We start from the raw sequence: 19,228 nt of genomic DNA, 5'->3' as shown, positions 1-19,228 counted from the left end.
TGGAGCTGCCAATTGAGATGAAGATGTACCTGCCTTCTCTCCAGCCACTCTAAGCTTGTGCGAAGAGTCTCAGAAGTACATTGGGGCTTTCCACTGCCTCTTTGGTTGTTCATTGCACCCCCAAATACTGCCTTTACGAGACCAAGATACTGGTCTACTGTTCATTTTAGGATTCTGCAAAGGTCCAAACATGTTTTCCAAGCAGAAGTTACAAGCCACTGTAAACTTATCCAACTTGTTTTCTGTTGTGTGTACTTCAGTGCCCAGTCAAGGGCCATCGCTGTAACGGCAGCACACATTTTCTCTTATGGTAACATTTTTTAAAGTATGTAGAATTAGAAGTACTTTACTCACTGGAAACAACAGCGCTGCATATTAAAAACCATGTGTCCCTGAAACTAACGATGAGAGGAGAGACCAAAAGCCATTATCTGTGTCGTACAGCCTGCACTCCCCATCAGTCTATCAAGGTGCCACTCCCTGTGACCTTCCTTCATCCCCTGCCATACATGCACCGGGCAATGGCCCAAGCTGTGAAAAAAAATCATACCTGCTCCCTTTGAAATGTGAACCCCCTGAATTAACAATGTTAAACAGGCACAAAGACCCTAGACTTGAACCCCTAAACTTCTCAGTTGAGCAGCGCTCTTCCAGTGGTTAATTTGAGCCAGTGGTTTCCTGTGCTGGGCACCGACACTTAATTGTCAACACTGGCACTTTTGACAGTCTGCCACGTGGTAGCACTTTTTACCTAGTTTAGAGATAAGCACAACAAATGGTGTTCATTAATTCAATATGCATTAAAAATGATTAAAAAATGCTGCCAAAGCCATTCTTATAGCTTTTGGGACGTGGAATAGTCAGAATTTTCACAAAGTAGTTGTGTTGTTCCTGTAGTTGGCAGCGCTGACAGGGGCAATAGGCAGTGCAGGAGGAAGTGATCTCCTGATGGGGCCCAAGAACTTTTTTTTTTTTTTAACAAATTAAATGCTTCGCTATCCTAACCCCCATGTGATTTGGGCTCTCATACGATTTTCAACTCAAACGGGTTACTGGCACGAAAGGAATTGAAATAATTTTGTAAACATGAGTTGAAAGCCTTTTAGAAACAGTAGATAAAAGACAAACAGTTTCCAAAATAAATCTAAAGTGTTTATGCTTCTCGCTAATATATGACATGCTTCTCTCAAGCACACCACTGCTGTGGGCAGCAATCTGCAGAGGTGTCCCCAATACAGGCATGCCAAAAGAAACCCCAGCAAAAAGAGAAAGGCATGCAGTCAGGGGGTTTAACCCCTTTGTTCAGTCACTCCGGCTTATGTCCACTTCTGGACTTTCCCCTTTCCTGCATCCGTTTAACCTGTTGTCCATCCTACAACTTTGAGAGGTGTGACCTATGAAATTAAGGGTGTGGCTTAAACCATGTTTAGGGGCTGATAAGGGTATTTTTAGAGTTTAATGGTGGGTAGGGGTATAGGGTGGTGAGGGTAATTCAAAAAGAGGGTTGGGACTTCCACCAGTAAAAAAATGAATTTTTTTTCTTAAAGGGTAGGGAGTTTGCAGGGGGTCCCCAAAAAAACAATAAATATCTAGACAGATAGATAGATAGAAATCGGGGTTTGACTTCAATTTATTTACGTGCCAAGGTAAAGGTATTGCGTGCAAAAGGGTGCATGGTAAAGGCATGCATTTTAAAGTTATATAACCATCTAAAACTGCAGTTCTTAATCTTTCGACTGCGGTGGACCCCCCTGAATCAATACTGGAATCCTGGCACCCCCACTGAGTCATTACTGGAAACTGGAGACACCCTGGCCCAAGCAGTTTCTATTATTTGAACCTCAAAAATATAAAAAGAAGTATATTCCAAACAAATGATCAAATATTGAAATATTTTGTTTAATTTATAATCAAAACTATAACGTTTTCAACTTTCTATTTTCTTTTTTATTTGTATACGCATTTTACTTTAATAAATGTAATACTATTTAATTTTATAAGCCAGTCGCAGAACTCTGAGTAGGTCTTGCAGACCAGGGGTCCTTGGACCACAGGCTAAGAGCCTTGGCTTTGCCAATGCTTGTTAGCAGTATCAGGTAGAAGAGTAACACCAATATTGTGAATAATAACTGAAACTGCTTCAATTCAGAGAATATCACTATATAGACTATAAACGAAATGTTAAAAAGATGTGCTAACAAGTGAATCGCTTACAGATTTTAAATCACTCGTTCTTCCTTTCAGACAACTTTCCCCTGCAGTCTTTCACTGTTTGACACCTAAGCCTTTTTGATCTCTTCATCTTTCTAAAATTCCCCATCTTCATAGATCATGTCATACCCTTCCTCTTCATCATTGTCTTTTTACTCATCTGCCCATACATCATTGGTCCTCTCTCTTATTCACCATGCGCTTTCTCTCTCACACACACATAAAATCTCTCTTTCTTCACATGTAAACAGAGCATTTTTACTTTTTTATCATGGTCAATATTTAAACAGCTGCATACACCCCCTTCAGACTTTCACGAAAAATAGTTATAGTATGTCACATGTGTGACTATGGCTCTGCACACATTGCAGAAAGGCCAAGGACTGGATGAGCATGTAGTCTGAACACCTTAATGACCCACTGAAAGACACTGTGAGAAACTCATTCCTCAGAGCTCTCATCTGTGCTCCATCATGAATACCTTCAACTTGAAGTCACTAAGGGCTATATGTACAAAAGCATTTTTGTGATTGGAAACAGCCCGATTAGCAGAATCAGGCCGTTACTGATCACAAACATGCTTTTCCATATGTACAGGGCACAAATTGTGATTCTGTAACACAATATCAAATCGCATTTTGTGTTTAGCAATTCGGTATTTGAAAGGGGCGTGTTTAGAGCGTCCCTTCCTAATTCTGAAACGTACTGGTGTGTACGAATGTTTTGTGAACAAATAACAGTCGCAAAACATTAATTTTTCTACCGACATCTCAGGGGTGGTGTTAACACCATTCACAAATGGGAAGGGGCCCACAGGGGATCCCTTCTCCTTAGTTAATGTTGAAATCAATATTTTTTAAGAACCAGCAGTGGTCAAAGAAACTACTGCCGCCTCTTGAAAAATTAATCTTAGAAGTTTTCATTGTTTCTTTTAAACGCACCCAGTTTTCCTTGAAGAAAAACAAGCTGTATTAAAAAAAAAAAAACTTTTGCTTCATTAAAAAGCAGTCACAGACAGACCCTCTCAAGAATCACTGTTTACAATTTGTATGTTTTTGTACATTAGGAATTGTGATTTCCTAATTGTGATTCAGTAAAAATCTCAATTATGAAATTGCAATTCCTATTTTTGTACAAATTGCCCTAAGAAACTGAGATAACACAGTTTACAGTACCACTATATAACAGTCCTATGTTGCATGGAAAAATACAGAAATACACCATCAGGAAAAAACAAATACTCGTAGGGAATGAAAGATGAAGTACACGTGTGAAGTACAAGTAGAGACATTGCTTACATGGATTGCCTTAAGGGTCATTACAGTCATTGTTAAGAGATCGAGCCTTTTTTTGAACTGTAAAATTAAATACACGAGTATAGGGCCTGGTAGTTTATATTGGCAGGTCTGAGCACCACAGTTCGCATCCCACTTAAAGCCCTGCTCTTGTCTGAAATATTTTCCATAGATTTTTCAAATATTTTTCCTCAGACTTGGATTGTTTCTAGTCATGTGTATTTGCAAGAAAGTTATTTACAAAGCAGTCCTTAATGTAATTTTCTGGCTACGGGAATAGTGACTCAAGCGGACCATAAATGTATCATATCAGACACAAAAACATTTTTTTTTTTAAATGGGCTGCATTACCCACAGTGATTTACCCAAACACTCTTGTCTTTTTCAAGTGATGACTGGTTGGTTTACACTGAGTTACTCTGTGTAGTGGTGCGAGTGATATCAGTTGCCGCGCTAAAAGATATTCTAACCAGTGTAACCAGGCATGAAAGGTATAAATGGCAATGAAAATAAATAACCATTTGTATGTCACATATCACACATTAAATTAGCTCGTCATTAATGTGTTTGCTTATTCCAGACTCATTGATAATGTTTATTGACCTTGGAAAGGAGGACAATGGAGTTGATTGTAGCATCGAATGGAAGTTGCACGTAGATAATTGCAGCGAGCGCTGCACCCACTGAGATGATTGTCTAATTTCATGTATAAGGGGCACATTATCTGTGGTCTTGTGATCTTTGGAATCAACTTTTTAAGGCTTAATCCAACACTTTATGAACATTTCTTTTTTGTGTTTCAAATATTCAGCTACACTTTTTTCTACAGGAGAATACCCTTGATCCACAGAGCCTGCAAAATGGCTGTGATAGTTAAGCCTTCACTTCAGGCTGGTTTCAGAGAGAGTGAGGAGGGGGAGGTGCTGGAGGAGAGGGGTGAAGGGGCAGAACCTCCCATCGGTGTGTCATTGCCCTTTCAAGATTCATTCTCAAGCAGGTGTTGTGTGTGTGTGTGTGTGTGTGGGTGTATGTATGTGCGGGTGAGGGCACGCGCGCAAAACTTATTTGGAATGCAGATTGAAATTGAGGGGTTCAGTCTCCCCTCCCGGCAAGAGCACCAGCTGTGGAGGGCATCATTTAAAGACTGCATTGTGGAAGTTCTATATATATTTATTCTATATATGTATAGTTCTATATACATTTATATGGATATTTCAAGTGTGTCTGAGTACTCCTAAAGTCTGCCCAATCACCTCAACTGCATGACAATGACTGAGGCCTCTAAAAATATCTGCAGGTGTGAAAAGAGCTGCAGACAGGTTCCCTCCCATACACAAATGACACTCCCACTTCAATAAAAGTCAGAGAACGCAAGCTCCCAGATGAACTTGAGTCAGACACCCAAATATCAAAAGAATTTTGCCCTCCCAAGAAAACATTAACACACACACCCACACCACACTTAGAGAATATATATTTTAGTAGTGGTTTATTTTACAGCAAGGAATTTCCTAACAGGCAGCTACATTGAAAAAATGTGTTGACTTGTGACAGTCAATTAAAGACCTTTCTATGGATCATTTCACTAAGTTCACATGATAGCTGTGTCAGTTGTGTAACAGTCACCTGTAACCTGCAGGACACTGTTTTGAATGCCAGCCTGGGCTGCTCAACATTGTATTACTCTGAAATTGATAAAATGGGCACATTGGCTTGACAAATATGAACTCTTGCTATTTCTAATATTACAAAATGCTGAAATAATATAGGTAGTGCAGGACAAAGCACATCCGTATGTATTTATTTATCAGTGAAAAATCAAGGTTCCAATGGAAGTTTAAAATACAATGGAATATGGGTTGCAACACAAAAATAACAACTATCAATAGTACTGAATTATATCTGTTAAGATACTTTAAAAAAAAGATAAAATAAAAATCAGAGCATTATACAGTTACCATAACAATTTGTGAATATTGCAAGGTTTCTTGGCTTATTTGTGATCATTCCAAAATTGTTAAGAATTCTGTATAGTACTGTTAGACATGGGGTCACTTTCTGTTTGTCAAAAACGCCACACACTTCATGCGTATCAATATTAATATATTTTTTAATGTTTTAGCCTGCACTCATTTTATCCTTAACTCATGTTAAAAATGTGCATTCAATTTTCACAGCGACTAAGACCCTAGCTAGCAGTTGACCCGAAGTACTTGTTACTTTCAATCCAGGTAATCCGAGTAGTATGGTAATATCGCACTCGCAAAATCTTTCCCCACGTACATTTTGACAGCTATTAGGTTGGAAAGAGGAAAATAGTGTACACAAACTCCAGTGCCATATGTTGTTCCTACTTCAACGTCTGAAGATCAGATTGAGCAGTAATTTTTCCACATGCTAGTATCAAAAATTTCAGTCTTGGAATTATAGTGACTAGACATATTCAGATATCAAATATTAAATCCTGATTATCCAGAGTCAAATTTGTATAGTGCTAAATCCTAAATCGGTTCATGAACATTCCAATTAGTATGATTACAGTAAAGCTGAGGAAGGCACACGTTTTCAAGCATACTAGTGGGAAGTCATAAAACTTTTTGAGCAGACTTCTATTTCACTTGGGCCCCCCTCTTGGTTCCCCATACTGAATGAGTCCACACATGGTGATGAAGCCTCCATGGCATATGTACTACCGGGGAAGTTTTTTTTCCCCCATGGAGAAAACTTTTCCCCTACACCTACAGTAAATGATGGGCAGGATCTGTTCCTCATCAGTTGCTGGAAGTGCTATTACCATTAGGCAATATGCACGGTGCATTATCTGCACCCATGTCCTGTGCCAAGTACTGCTGCACACTTTACAAATTCGGTGCTAGGCAGGGTCAATGTTCGTTTCAGTAACTGCAGATGCAACTTTCACTTCTCAGACCTGTCCAAATAGGACACGTTTTGTCAGTGTTTGAAACATAAGGTCTTCCAAACTTCTTTGATTTCTCAGACCCGACCACACACCCCCACCCCCAACACCTCCGGACCACATCCATTATCTTGGCCTGTCCATTGTTCCTCCTTCATGGCTCTCACAGATCCAGAATCCTGGAACCAGCCCTGCTTCAGTCCTAACATCTGATGTCACCTCTAGTTCATGACTCTTAGCTTAGAACAGAGGCATAACCGACTAATCTATTCATCCTTCCCAATTCAAACTGCTGAGTATAATACGTTGAAACAGCAGAATTGCACTAGACAATTGTATTTAAAAAAACACACGCGATTATGCTTTGCTCTTATCTACAGCACAAAGGGAGAGAGGAGTTACAGTTTTCGGAACGTTTTTTAACGCCTGCGACGTTCCTTGCTGATGCTGACAGGACTTCATTGGAGAGTGGCCAGTACTCCGTAGTCTAGCAACTGAAACAGTTCCGTGGCACGGTCAGGTGAAGAGGTAGGCTAGCCGTGACCGGTCTCACTGAGACTTTAAAGATCTAGAGATTTTCCAAAGTTCAGTCGTCGGCATCTTGTTGCGCGCCGGGGCATCTGTAACTTTTGTTGAGTGGCTAGGGTAGGGTGCGCGTGAGGGGTTGGGTTTGCAGCTCACTATGATTTGGTTCTCTATGTTTCAGTCTTAAGGTTACAGGGGAAATGAAACGTTTAAGAACCGGTGAGGGTGGGTGAGCTCATAATGAACAATTTGCCAGGGGGATGCCCTGAGGGATTCCAGTTGGTGGTCAGTACAGGTTTGGCAGGTGCCTAAGGAGGGAGCGTAGTGGTACCCAGCTCGAAAAACCAGATTTGCGTGTATAAGAATGCTGTGGTTTAACATGGGGAGAGCGTAGAGCCGTGGATAAATGTCACAACGAGTGTGGATTGGCCTATTCGGTCAGATCACTAGCGTTTCTCAGTACACTGGTTTAAAACTTTACTCTTATCAGAATGTTTGATACCGCCTTCTCTTGGAGTGTGGGCCAAAGCCTTGTACACACATGCGCCGGGCAACTCAATGCATGCTCAGTCAGCTCATGAGAACTGCTCGATGTGTGCAAGGTGAGCTTTACAGCCGTGCATACCATTAACAACCCGCACAATCCTACAGTCCCAGGCCCTAAACTGCCGCAGTTGTATAACTAGACAGCACATGCTGAGGCAGGTCGAACGGGAGAAACCGGGTACCAGTGCCAGATGCCACGCAGGAGGATGGCAGAGCAGGTGCTGTGGGAAAGCAGGTAGACTCGGGCGTGGTTGAGGATGGGAAGGGACGCCGGTTTGTTTTGTGCTTGCTCAAGCTATTAATACTATAGTAATACACTTCACATAGATATGAGCAGTTCGCTCACGCACAATATACAACAACGTTAGTGCCCGTGTATGCTTCCACAAGTACACACATACTAGTTATTGCATGCGACACAGCAGTGTAAGCTTACCTCACAAATTAACTACATGGCAGAGCTTTATGCACTTTATAACAAACATATCTCCAGCAAAGCACACACTGTCTCTCACACCAAACGAGTACTGCATGTGTAGCAGAAATGTAAGCTTCTTCCAATGTATCAGCTAACCTCGGTCGAACGCACGCCTTTGATGCGATGCCGTTCGTTTACATATCAGCCGGGAGGACAATAAGAGACTTACTATAGTCTCTGGTTCTCCACATGACCTATGCCTTAACCTCATTGTTTATTGATCGTACATCTTCGAAACTATTTGAAGTTTTTCAATATAAACTTCACTCCCACATTGTTTAAGCCTTGAAAAAGTCAAGGGTGACGAAACATGTGTCGGCTGTTTCTCTCAACTATGGAAATTGTTATTGGCTTCCAATTCAGTTGTCGAATGTATTCATAAAATTAAGGAATAAAGGACTTTCATCACAAAAATCAGAGAAGTGCCGTGGTTTTCTTCTTTGTGTTCATGTAGATGTTGAACAGTGTAGGGCTGAGGGATGAGCCTAGAGGGATACCGCAGATAATGATCTTGGGTTCCAAGAGCAAAAGTGATAGGCAGATTCTCTTGGTTCTTCCGGTGAGGAATTTCAAGGGCGTCTCCTTGGATTCCGATGTGATGAAGCCTCTTGATAAGGGTTTGGTGGGATACGGTGTTGAGTGCTGCTTAGAGGCTGAGAAGGATCAGGGCTGCCATTTCTCCCTGGTCGAGGAGGATTCTGATGTCATCAGTGACAGCTGTCAGGGCAGTTTTGGTGCTGCATTTGGTGTGGAATCTGGATTGGGAGGGATCCAGAAGATTGTTGAACTCCAAGTGTTTAATGAGTTGGTGGTTGATGGCCTTTTTGCGGACTTTGGCAGGAAAGGGGAGCGGAGAGATGGAATGATAGTTCTCAAATCCACTGGGGTAGGTGGAAGGTTTCTTGAGAAGGGGTTTGACTTCTGCGTGTTTCAATCTACAGGGAAGGTGAATAAAATTATGGATGAGTTGAAGGTGCGGTGAGCTCACTGCTGGTCATCTTGCTCACAAGGGTGGAAATGTGGTGGGTACGGGGTCCCTGGGTGCTCCTGAGTGGACGGAGTTTGGGATGGTTGTGGTGTTTTGTGTGGTGAGCTGTTGGAGTTGTTCCAAAGCAGTCATGGTTGGTGTGCTCAGTGTAGTGGTCGTTGTTGTGCATGCGGGTGCTCCAGTGATGCAGGAGAAGAGACAGTGCCTGTAGGTAAAAGGTCAAATCGTTGACTGTGGAGAAGTGCAGCAGCAGTTGTTGTGGAGTCTGGGGTCCAAGGCTCAAAGCTCTGACTCATTAGTAAAATGGACAAAAAGGGCTAAGATATGGGGAATTAGCCCAAAGAAACATTATAATTAGATCATCAAACCATTACCCATCTCACAATACAACCACAGCCAGAAAACAACACCAATCTAAAATTTTGCTCAGTCATCCTGAACAACCCTAGAATCCAAAGAGCATTTTCCTGTGCAGCTTAACTTGATATGAATGAAAACATTTTGACAACTAAGGGATATGCAACTGGCTCCTGCTCTGTTGGGACAGAAAATTCCTCAGCATGTTGAGAGGTGTGTTCTCCTGCCTTGAGTGCCCAACTGTATTGTTGCTGGTTGCCCAATGCTGATTTTTTATTTTTCCTCATAAGCGAACACTGATCCTGTGCGAGCACCATGACATAGTCCTGTCTCATGGATTGTGGTCTTTTTGATCTGGTAAGGGTGTCCAAAGTGCTAACCTCACAGTGGTGGAAGGTTTTGCCTTCACCAGGGGTTAAACAGCACAAGGGCAATGGGGGCAGCATACTGTGTAGTGATCAGTAGTAGTGAACAGGTCTTTTTTACCCTGTGTCATTTGAGTTAGAACTACAGGCTCACTCACCTTTTTAAATGATCCAATGATGTGTGTTTAACTCATCCCTTGAATACATCAAGTTGATGTGGAAGTGCATGCATTATGAAAACATGTGCTGAGTGCATGTGTGCTCGTAAGGAATACACCTAAGGTGACGTGTGGTAGAGTGGGCATTGATAAATATGTGGGTGCTTGTGAGGGTACTTTTAAATAACACACTGTGGGGCAGTACAGAGAGACTGCAGTGCTGAACAGTGTATGCAGACACTCCTCGGCAGTGGAGTGCGCTGTGGATGTACACTGAGTGCAGAAGTGCTTGCACTGACACATAACATTGAGGAACTTGGTTTCCATTTTAAAAAGCCTTGGCCTGCTTGGTGAAAACATGGGAATAAAGGAATACCCCATGCGGAATTGTATATTGCTGCATTCCTGTAAACTGTGGGGACAAGCACTGGATGAGGGAGAGCCCGGTTCTCCCTGTGTATTTCAAAGGGCTCCTTGATTCAGTGACAGATCACAAGGAAGGGGCCTGGACACATTTCAGGAAGAGGGAGATTGGGCTGATAATGGAATCAAAGCGTAGAGCTGAGGGCCCAGGATTAACCTTTGATGCACATATCGCTCTGGCTGACATTCAAGAGTCTGCCTGCTGTGACAGACATCTTTCAGGAGAAAGAAGGAAGGTGAGAGATGTCCATTTAAAAAAAGCAGAACCCCAACATAAAATCTAAAAGTTCCAGACATTAAATCACATTTGGTGTCCGAAAATGAACTATAAGTAGAGGATTTTGAGACCCTCAACTTTGTCATCTGCAGAGCACCCAGCAAGACTGTGTGAGGAGGGGGAGGCTCTGCAAGACGTCTAGCTGTGACCAGGACTAGGGGGCTCAACCTGCTAGTCTTCCTGCTGGGTGAGGGAACATCACCCAGGGAAGCCAAGATCACCAGCCTGGAACCTGGAGCACCAGCACCTACCTACTTGCCAAGACCAGTGTGCCTGTGAGTAAGAGGAGAAGTGAGGTCCAGAAGGGAGTCCTGGAGTGAGGACTCTCTGTATGACCTGCGCCGATCAGGCCGTAACCCAGTGCTAGACTTCATCAGCTACCCTGTATGCCAGGAAGGCCTCCCATGAACTGATTTGCAGGAGCATATTAAGAGACGTCTGCTTCCCGCACTAATCAGGGCACTGCTCATGTGCCACCATCAGCATCAGGCTAGTGTGACCGAAGTGTGAAGCTGGAGAGGTGACCTGTATTCCAGAAAGGGCCACCAGAGAGACTGAAGCCGAGAGGCCCAGGTCGTCGCCTGCTACCTGCAAACCATTGTGACCAAGGTGAACTCTAACTCAGCTTCTCAGCTTGTGGATTGCCCCCATGGAAGCCATCGGAACAAGGAAACCACTGCCTACCCTCCGCCAAGGGAAGGAAAGACTTACTGCATGACAGTCGGAGCCACTGCACCTCACCAGTCTGGATTCTCATGTAATGTGACTCAGGTAAGATAGCTGCGACCTTCCACATGCTGCTGCATGTGACCACGAGCAGCCTAACTCATCGGATCCAGAACAGGATCACTCTGCACAGCTGCAAGATATTTGGTTGCCTGAGAGGGTAAGCTGAGAACTGGGCCTTCGGGACCCTGAGGGATATATCACCGTTGGTGCTGATAATATGAGTTTCTAAAACTGCACCTACTTGCAGAGTTTGAGGAAGGAAGACTTGAGTATGACCTTTTAGATTACATTGCCTGGATGCAGCCATGAGTGAATGGAGAATAACAGTGAACTTGTTGCACTAGAGATGGGAAAACAGGGAGTGGCTTGACAAGTACTAGAGCCCTGACCTCAAGGGAATGCCGTTTACCTTTGCATGTGTAGAGTTACAATTGAAATACTGAGTTGTGTCACAACACTGCACAAACCTTACATGATCAGCTTATCAAAACCTGAAGAACTGCTATAATGTGGGGACTGGCCACCCAGTGCAGAGGACAAAAGGCACACAAGCACTCCTCGTGACTATTTCAATCCTACTGTGTTGTATGGTTCTGGTTATTGCGGCTCACGCCTTATTTTCTAAAATGCAGTCGTTTTATTAAAACCAATCTATAAAACTTAAACTGCCTTTGTCATTTGTATATGAGATCATACCGTAAATGAGAGAGCTGGTTGGGATCTGAGTGACCACGACTTCCCTGAGAAGTTCTAAAGATGTCATGCGCTCGGCTCCCCAATCATCCCTTCCCCTTGGGAGAGATGAGGCACTGCTAGTTAGCCCGAGCAAAACCGGATTGAAGGTGACAGAGGTCCTTCTTAATGGATCAGACTCAGTCCCCCACACCAGGAACGACCCTGCTACCTAGGAATCCAGTAGTCTCATTTAGGATAATGAGAGCCAACGCGACACTATGACCAACAAAAGTCACAACAAAAAGCAATTGAACTCTAAATCAAGGACACACAAAGCAAGATTGTGCCATCATGTGCAATGACTCATGCTTGTCATTTTATTTGGTAAGCATGACGGTTATGACTACCCCGCGCCCACTTTCCCCCAACCTGTCACCCCTTTACTTGGGTTACATTGCCTTGGCAGATTAAGGCCTAAAGTGCCAAGAGGCTGTGAGAATGGTGTATGCATTGTTGTATTTATGAAGTCAAATATAAGTGATTGTGGGAGGTCCACAAGCAATAGAGGGGATACTAATTAGATCAGCGGTTCCTAAATGTTTTAGACCCACAATCCACTTTTTAGTAAGAAAAACGTTTGTGACCCACCTAGCTGTAATGAACATGAGGCGGGCATTCTTTTTTAATGTAATAAAGCACCATGTCGTAGCGCATTGTTATTTACAGTTTGCACTTTTAAGGTCCATTTCAATGGAAAAGGTGCTAAGACATACAATTTTGTAGATAAAATATATTGCACACAAATGCTAATGTGTGATGACCAAGTTTCACTGAATATTTTGGTGCTTCACCAAATAAAGTGTCTTGATTTGTTCTGATTTTACTAAAATATTTGTTTCCATCACACTTCAAAATTACAAAAACTGCTTAATTTTGCTTTCCTACCTGAGGAATGTGTGCAGTTCATTTTTAAGTATTTACATTTTTTTGTGTGTTAAGAAAAATGACGTCCTCCAGAGGGACCGTCACATAATTAACTTTCTTTCTCTCACTGCAAAGTGAGAGGAGGTCCTAAGCACCAGTCTTGGTGTTGAATAAAAAGCAACAGAAGACATAGCCTGACATTTGACCTCTACCTTGGAATTGCAAGTATGAACCCATAAATATATCATTTAAAGGTATCTTTATTTATTGCCTGGACTTTGGTGACCCACTAAAAATCAGCTTATGATCCGGACCCACAGTTTGGGAAACCCTCAATTAGATGCTTTGAGCAGCAGGATAAGGAATCAAACGTTTCTTGTTAGTGAAAAAGCAGAAAGGGCAGAATGTCCAGATTCTGGGCTACTGATATTAAGATAAAAAATAAATGGTTAATATGTTGGGAGAGGAAGAAGGGTAAAATGTGTAGAGTCAAAGATGACACCAGGTTTAAGCAGCCGTGGACGTTAAGGAGAGAGAAGTGGATTGAAAGGGTACAGAAGGTAGGCACAGGGCTGGATACTACATGCGAGCAGTATTTCAGGTTTGGAAGGTTCAGGAAGACACATGGGAATGATATTCAATATATGTTTCTGAAGAAACAGAAATAGAACTGGAAGGAAAGAAAGGAGATGAAGATCTGAGAACTGTTCCTGCAAATCTAAAGCATAGTTCAGAGCAAGAAAAATTATTCTAGGAAGAAGTGTTTTCTAGATCAATGGTTTCCTACCTTTTGAATTCTGTGCACCCCCACTTTATCAGTATTGGAACCCGGGGAACCCCAACGAATTATTACTGGCATCTGAGGACTCCCTACTGAGTCATTACTGAAAGCCGGGAACCCCAGCCTAGACATTGTTGATGATTTGAACTCCAAAACAGTACACAAAAAATACAGAAACTAGCATTCATCATACACATACACAAATGATAAGACATTTTGTTTGATTTTCAAACAAATATAAATAAAATAAAAAAATATATATTCAGAAAGTTGGAGCTTTTTTAATTTCAGCTGAAGCCACACATCGTCCATACTACACTCTGTTTGATGGATGTGTACTGCTCTCACGAATTAATCTGAGGACACAAATTTCATTTTTAGCCTCAAATTTTAAATTCCTTGATATTACAGTATGCTTTAAAATTTTCAATTGTACATTTAGCCACTTTATTTATATACACTTTATTAATCTGTTATTAATATTTCATTTTCTAAGCAGTTGCGGACCCCCTGAGAAGGCTTTGAGGACCCCCAGGGGTCCCCGTACCCCCAGGTTGGCAACCACTGTCCTAGATAATGAAGAGAATATAGGACAAGGTCAGAACTTTAAAGAACCTCATGATAAAAAGAGGGAATGAGAACAAACTAGTTGACTATACCTTGCGGGACAGACCAAACCAAAGTGAAAACCACAAATCCCAAAGACTAAAAAAAGATAGCGCCAGCGAATCGAGAGATCTACTGGGAGGAGAGAGCAGATGAATGAGAAATAATTAACAGAGGTAATGTGGATAGTGAATGAAAATAAATCTGTTTCAGTGCGATGAACTGGTCAGGGGTCCGATTTAACGGACAAAGCAGAGGCATGGCAGATCCAGAATAGATAATCGGTGACAGAAAGGTAGCCACAAATGGGTCTGACATCAGATGTTGATGATGATGAAGAACTTGAATTCTCAGCACATCACTTTTTTGGCCATGGATGTGGCCCGCTTTCATTGCCATCTGATCAGTAGGTGCCTGCCATCTAGACTTGCAAGTAGAGCAAGTCCAGGCTTTGGATGGCTCCACGGAGGATAGCTAGCATGTTGAATTTAATTATTTTCATCATGGCATTTTAATATTTTTTTGTATCTAAAGGTGGGTATTCACTGGTGCACAAATCACCGATGCTATTATGAGGTGTAGGCCCACCCCCTTACTCCTTTCTCTCTAAATCAGGTGTGACATCTGGACCCGAGGTCCTCTATCTGTACTGACAGTTGAAGGCAGCATTGCAAGACATCGAATTATCTGTCCCTTCTAATATGGTAATTAGCCTGCACATTCCTGATTTTTGTTGGATCTACTTCATGAGTTTTCAGGGGACCTGGTCCTTTAAATCGTAGTACTGAAGTGGAACTGCATTCTGAGTTTCTATCCCCAGCAATGAAGGTGCAGCAGGTGGAAGGGAGCAGCATTTTAGCTTGACCAGAGTGAGCTCTCTGAAGACTGAATTCCTCGGTAATGTTTAAGTATGATCAATAACGCTCGTGTTATTCTGTCCTTGGCGTTAGCTCCTGGTCGCAAATGCTTCCCAACAATAGGCGCTAGGGGAGCACCTGGAATAAGTATGGTGTCAAACAACCAATGATTAAAAAAAAGGTGCGTGCTGTGCTTGTAGGCGAACCTAATATCAACATGTGCCTCCTCTGTGAGCACACATCGGAAGCGGAGTGTGTGTGGGGGGTGGGGGAGAGGAGTATGTGACCTGCGGTGGGGTTACCTATGCTTTATTGAAAGTGTCCAGGTTTAATGTGAAACATAAGGTGCCATGGTAAATACATTTCAAATTACAAATAAACAAACAAATTCTAATATAAGACACTAGAGCCAGTCACATCAATCCTGCTCACTTCGCTGTCTACTTTCAAGCCCAAGGACTGTTCTTGTCTTCAAGTTAAAGTAGAAATTCCAATCGACTCTTTCGTGGTGGACTGATTGTCAACAATAAAAAAATCGCAGAATCTTCCTGTCATTTTCATTTTTGCACTGTAACTTCTCTCACTTTTTAGGTCAAACTTGACAGCGCCGCATTCGCCGAACATTATGTGATCCAAATAAGAGCTTTCAAGAGTCATTCAGAGAAAGCCTGTCTCACTGGCCAGATGAGGGTTTACCTGAGCATAGCTTTTGATGTGGCAAAAGTTGTGTGCTTCCACAGAAAGAGTGCTCACCCTCCGAGCAGCTGTGATAATTGTGGAGCCTCACTAACACACGTGATGGCACTTGCCCTTTAAGTAACACACATACTACTGTGATGCTACTAAACTTCTCATAGATAATGAGGCGGTTGCAGTGTTTATTCTTCTCTGGCATCAGCACAGATTGAGGATCACAGTCTGGAAAATTGTATTACTGCGTTGCAATCCTAGACCCCTCCCAATTCCCGCATCAACTTCAGAGTGCATTTGGGTGTTTAAGAATAGTGTGGGAGTACGTGTATTTTTACATATTTTAACGTAACTGTGCTTGAGAGAATGGTAATTGTTAATTACTATAACACCTGCGTTTTTTATTGTAGGTATTAAATGGGACTCACTGTTGTCAGTAGCTTGAAGTGCATTATGGACTGATAATTATTAGAAAAATCCCTTAACCCTGTTGAGCAGTGGGTAAGTGCTATGTGTTCAGTGTGTGAACTTGCGGTGAGTTATGTGAGTGCAGTGCGAGGACTGTCTGTGCATGGTAAGAGGTGTGGGGTGCATAGTGAACCAAGTGTGAGTGCAACTTGAGTGGTGTCTGTGCGCTGATCAAGCAGTGTCTGAAAGCAAGGTGAACGATGTCTGTGCAGGTGATTCGTGCATGAGTGTACAGAGTGAAGAGTGTCTGAGGACAGGGTGAGCGGTGTGTGAGTGTGCAGGGTGACCAGTGTAAGAGCTGGGTGTGTGTCTGCAGGGTTAGCACTGTGTGTGTGAGTGTGTGTGTGTGGGTGTGAGAGAGCAGAGTTAGCTGTGTGTCTCTGTGCTGGGTGAGCTGAGCATATGCAGGCAGAGTGGTGTGTGAATGCAAACTAAATGGTGTGAGCTTAGTGGGAGGTGTGCGGGTGCATGGTGAGCGATTTGTGAGTGGGAGGGCGCAGGGTGAGTAGCTGGTGAGCCGTGGTAAATGCTGTGTGAGCAGTTTGTGAGTGCAAGGTAAGTTGTGTGTGAATGGAAGTTAATAGTTATGTGAATGGTGTGAAGGGTGAGAAACGTCAGAGTGGAGAATGAGTGTGCAAGATGACTGGTGTCTAAGGGAACGGTGAGTATTGTCTGAGTACAGAGTGACTGGTATCTAATGCAGTTGTGACGGTGGGTGTTGTGTGTGTAGGGTGAGCAATGTGTGAGTGTGTAGGGGCAACAGTGAATGTGCACAGTGAGTATGCAGGGTGAGTGGTGTGTGAGTGCACAGTGAGCAGTCAGCCTAAGTGATGTGTTAGCGTGTGTGCAGTGTGAGAGGTGTGTGGGTGCAGGGTGACATGTGATTTCTGCTTGGGTGCAAAGTGAGCAGATGTTGAGTGTGTCAGTTCAGGCAGAATGTACTGAGTGGCCAGTGCTTAATTTGTAAAATAATGAGTGCTGGTGCCCAAAGCTCTGCACAGAAGCCTGAAGTCAAGGCTATTACATCTCGGCATGCCAAATACCAAGGATGCACACTCCTAATTGCATCTCATGTCTCTCTAACATGCTATTTACTATTTAACCCCTCCCGCAGGTTTCTGGTTTCTCCCTTTGTGACGTTATTTTCCACCTTTCTCTTTCTCCTTCATTCATTTTCCCCTTTTTTCTTTTGGGAAATGTCAGATGAATACAATTTAGTGCTAGTCCACAAAAAGGAGTGGTGGTGGTTCCCCCCGGCAACCACTGGCTCAAACTAAGCACTGCGAGTGGCCAATGCATTAGTGTGCAGATAGAGCAGAGACTAAATTCAGTGTGAATGATGTGTGAGTGTTCAGAGTGATTGTGTTTAAGTGCAAGGTGAGAGGTATGCAAGTATGTGGGTGAGTGCAAGCTAGTAATGAGAGCAGATGGTGTGAACGGGTCCAGACTCCGGAACCAAAAGGAGACCTGCTAAAAAAGCTCAAAGCAGCCTTGCTCCTTGAGTCTCGTTGAGCAATCCATCTCTTTCCTCCATTCACTCTTGGTCTCTCCTTCACAGCTATCCCTTCTCCCTTTCTGTCTTCTTAAGCTCCCCTGTGCTTGCTGCAATCAAACTCAGGGAGCTAGGGGAAATGGCAAGTGCCAGCAGTTGTCCTAGCTTTTAAAACCGGCCTCGAAGGGCTCAAGCCTACTGGGAAATGTCCGTTGGGATAAAGGACCTGACCGTCCCTGGGTGTGAGGCGCGTGCAATCTGAGAGGCGTGTGAGTGTGCAAGGTGAGTGGTGTGTAGGTAGAGGATCTGCAGGGTGTGTGCGCACAATGTGAGCTTTGTGTGTAGGATGAGTGCAGTGGGCTAAGTGGGAGGAGTGTATAGGTTGGTTGAAAGGTGAGTGAGCCGTTAGTGTGTGAGTGCCTGGTGAGATGGCTGTGAGCGAAGTACAAGTGCAGGGTGAGTGGGATCTGGGTTCGGGGTGAGAGATGGGTGGATGCAGAGTGAGAGGTGGGTGCTTGTGGAGTGTGTGGTTTAAAAGTGAGGTTATGTGGTGTTTGCCTACATAGTGATGGGTGAGAGATGTATGAGTGCAGGGTAAGCAGTTGGTGAAGGCATAGTGAGTGATGTGCGTCTATAAATGCGAAGGTGAAATATGTGCCCATGACAGATGTGCTGCATGCTTTTTGAGAGTGGAGGGTGCAACACTAATGGCATTGTCAATGCTTGCTTCCTACTTGAACAGCTGACAGTTAACATTTGACAACCACCAACGTTCTCCCCCCTTGCTCTTCTCTGACACATTTAAAGTGGAATGGAGGCAGGTACCTGATATTATGTTTATTTCTGTGTGCCTATGTTCTATTATTCTGGTATGAGTGTTTCGCATGTGCCCTCCTCCACTTCATATGTGTCAGAGAAACGTGCTAGCTTCATATATGAAATCATCATTGCGGTCCTTGGTGACTAACACTATCTTAATTGGCCAAAGAGGGGGGTACTTTATTCCATCTGTAGCTCCACTGGCGCCTGCAAGTTGTGCTTTTTAGTGTCTATCCAGAACCTTTGCAGACACGGTAAGCTCCAGCCTATCATGCTTCCAAGGCTGAGGAAACGAGCACCCTTAGGATGGTTATCAAACAAATTATTGGTAGATTTGTTGATGAGCTTTCCATCTCTTCCAGGAATGTTTGTCTCTGCAGTCCTTAGCCCAAATGCCCTTCAAAGTCAACACATTGTTCTTTCTCTGCATCTTATGTGCCAGGAGCTCTATATAAGACGTATAGATTTAACTAATTATGAAGAGGGTAAGCATTTTCACAAGGCCAGGCCAGCGATTGAAGCCGCAAGTGGTGATTGGAACTGTGAACTCTTCCAACAGATGCTGGTGGCGCTGCCGCTAGTCTACAAAATGTTTAAAAACATGTTTATTGTTTTTAAATGGGTCTAAGTGTCACTGAAGCAGCCTA

General features: G+C 43.1%; 1 protein-coding gene across 5 annotated transcripts in view; it reads left to right on the top strand.

Annotated features, from left to right (window-relative positions):
* Positions 1–19,228, top strand: part of TMEM45B (transmembrane protein 45B) — a 272,895-nt gene that overhangs the window by 6,408 nt on the left and 247,259 nt on the right. For 2 of the 5 annotated variants that reach the window (XM_069224489.1, XM_069224484.1), the window contains exon 2: positions 16,213–16,303. The exons of the other annotated variants lie outside the window; for them this stretch is intronic. The gene's annotated coding sequence lies outside the window, so the exon portion shown is untranslated. The remainder of the gene's footprint in view (positions 1–16,212; positions 16,304–19,228) is intronic. 5 annotated transcript variants of the gene reach the window in all.

The sequence above is a fragment of the Pleurodeles waltl genome, chromosome 3_1, assembly GCF_031143425.1.
Source record: "Pleurodeles waltl isolate 20211129_DDA chromosome 3_1, aPleWal1.hap1.20221129, whole genome shotgun sequence".
Lineage (NCBI taxonomy): Eukaryota > Metazoa > Chordata > Amphibia > Caudata > Salamandridae > Pleurodeles > Pleurodeles waltl.
Note: the sequence above shows the minus strand (reverse complement) of the source record. Positions and strands in the feature narration are given on the sequence as shown.